Genomic DNA, 3,154 nt, shown 5'->3' on the forward strand with positions numbered 1-3,154 from the left:
ATAATTCATTTTAATGAACATCATCTTCTCCACATTTTCTGGAAGTAACCTCGTACGCCGATTGCTGACAAGGTGAGCGGCGGCACTAAACACTCTTTCGGAGTACACACTTGTGGGAGGGCAACTTAGGTAGAATAAAGCCAGTTTGTGCAAGGGCCTCCAAATTGCCTCTTTTTCCTGCCAGTATAAGTACGGACTGTGTGACGTGCCTACTTGGATGCGGTCACTCATATAATCCTCCACCATTCTTTCAATGGGGAGAGAATCATATGCAGTGACAGTAGACGACATGTCCGTAATCGTTGTCAGGTCCTTCAGTCCGGACCAGATGTCAGCATCAGCAGTCGCTCCAGACTGCCCTGCATCACTGCCAGCGGGTGGGCTCGGAATTCTGAGCCTTTTCCTCGCACCCCCAGTTGCGGGAGAATGTGAAGGAGGAGATGTTGACAGGTCGCGTTCCGCTTGACTTGACAATTTTCTCACCAGCAGGTCTTTGAACCCCAGCAGACTTGTGTCTGCCGGAAAGAGAGATCCAAGGTAGGTTTTAAATCTAGGATCGAGCACGGTGGCCAAAATGTAGTGCTCTGATTTCAACAGATTGACCACCCGTGAATCCTTGTTAAGCGAATTAAGGGCTCCATCCACAAGTCCCACATGCCTAGCGGAATCGCTCCCTTTTAGCTCCTCCTTCAATGCCTCCAGCTTCTTCTGCAAAAGCCTGATGAGGGGAATGACCTGACTCAGGCTGGCAGTGTCTGAACTGACTTCACGTGTGGCAAGTTCAAAAGGTTGCAGAACCTTGCACAACGTTGAAATCATTCTCCACTGCGCTTGAGACAGGTACATTCCACCTCCTATATCGTGCTCAATTGTATAGGCTTGAATGGCCTTTTGCTGCTCCTCCAACCTCTGAAGCATATATAGGGTTGAATTCCACCTCGTTACCACTTCTTGCTTCAGATGATGGCAGGACAGGTTCAGGCGTTTTTGGTGGTGCTCCAGTCTTCTGTACGTGGTGCCTGTACGCCGAAAGTGTCCCGCAATTCTTCTGGCCACCGACAGCATCTCTTGCACGTCCCTGTCGTTTTTTAAAAAATTCTGCACCACCAAATTCAAGGTATGTGCAAAACATGGGACGTGCTGGAATTTGCCCATATTTAATGCACACACAATATTGCTGGCGTTGTCCGATGCCACAAATCCACAGGAGAGTCCAATTGGGGTAAGCCATTCCGCGATGATCTTCCTCAGTTGCCGTAAGAGGTTTTCAGCTGTGTGCGTATTCTGGAAACCGGTGATACAAAGCGTAGCCTGCCTAGGAAAGAGTTGGCGTTTGCGAGATGCTGCTACTGGTGCCGCCGCTGCTGTTCTTGCGGCGGGAGTCCATACATCTACCCAGTGGGCTGTCACAGTCATATAGTCCTGACCCTGCCCTGCTCCACTTGTCCACATGTCCGTGGTTAAGTGGACATTGGGTACAACTGCATTTTTTAGGACACTGGTGAGTCTTTTTCTGACGTCCGTGTACATTCTCGGTATCGCCTGCCTAGAGAAGTGGAACCTAGATGGTATTTGGTAACGGGGGCACACTACCTCAAGAAATTGTCTAGTTCCCTGTGAACTAACGGCGGATACCGGACGCACGTCTAACACCAACATAGTTGTCAAGGCCTCAGTTATCCGCTTTGCAACAGGATGACTGCTGTGATATTTCATCTTCCTCGCAAAGGACTGTTGGACAGTCAATTGCTTGGTGGAAGTAGTAAAAGTGGGCTTACGACTTCCCCTCTGGGATGACCATCGACTCCCAGCAGCAACAACAGCAGCGCCAGCAGCAGTAGGCGTTACACGCAAGGATGCATCGGAGGAATCCCAGGCAGGAGAGGACTCGTCAGAATTGCCAGTGACATGGCCTGCAGGACTATTGGCATTCCTGGGGAAGGAGGAAATTGACACTGAGGGAGTTGGTGGGGTGGTTTGCGTGAGCTTGGTTACAAGAGGAAGGGATTTACTGGTCAGTGGACTGCTTCCGCTGTCGCCCAAAGTTTTTGAACTTGTCACTGACTTATTATGAATGCGCTGCAGGTGACGTATAAGGGAGGATGTTCCGAGGTGGTTAACGTCCTTACCCCTACTTATTACAGCTTGACAAAGGCAACACACGGCTTGACAAATGTTGTCCGCATTTCTGTTGAAATACTTCCACACCGAAGAGCTGATTTTTTTGGTATTTTCACCAGGCATGTCAACGGCCCTATTCCTCCCATGGACAACAGGTGTCTCCCCGGGTGCCTGACTTAAACAAACCACCTCACCATCAGAATCCTCCTTGTCAATTTCCTCCCCAGCGCCAGCAACACCCATATCCTCCTCATCCTGGTGTACTTCAACACTGACATCTTCAATCTGACTATCAGGAACTGGACTGCGGGTGCTCCTTCCAGCACTTGCAGGGGGCGAGCAAATGGTGGAAGGCGCATGCTCTTCACGTCCAGTGTTGGGAAGGTCAGGCATCGCAACCGACACAATTGGACTCTCCTTGTGGATTTGGGATTTGGAAGAACGCACAGTTCTTTGCGGTGCTTTTGCCAGCTTGAGTCTTTTCATTTTTCTAGCGAGAGGCTGAGTGCTTCCATCCTCATGTGAAGCTGAACCACTAGCCATGAACATAGGCCAGGGCCTCAGCCGTTCCTTGCCACTCCGTGTGGTAAATGGCATATTGGCAAGTTTACGCTTCTCCTCCGACAATTTTATTTTAGATTTTGGAGTCCTTTTTTTACTGATATTTGGTGTTTTGGATTTTACATGCTCTGTACTATGACATTGGGCATCGGCCTTGGCAGACGACGTTGCTGGCATTTCATCGTCTCGGCCATGACTAGTGGCAGCAGCTTCAGCACGAGGTGGAAGTGGATCTTGATCTTTCCCTAATTTTGGAACCTCAACATTTTTGTTCTCCATATTTTAATAGGCACAACTAAAAGGCACCTCAGGTAAACAATGGAGATGGATGGATACTAGTATACTTATGGATGGACGAGCGACTGCCGACACAGAGGTAGCTACAGCCGTGGACTACCATACTGTGTCTGCTGCTAATATAGACTGGATGATAATGAGATGAAATTAATATATATATATAATATCACTAGTA

Source organism: Pseudophryne corroboree, chromosome 1 (genome assembly GCF_028390025.1).
Source record: "Pseudophryne corroboree isolate aPseCor3 chromosome 1, aPseCor3.hap2, whole genome shotgun sequence".
Lineage (NCBI taxonomy): Eukaryota > Metazoa > Chordata > Amphibia > Anura > Myobatrachidae > Pseudophryne > Pseudophryne corroboree.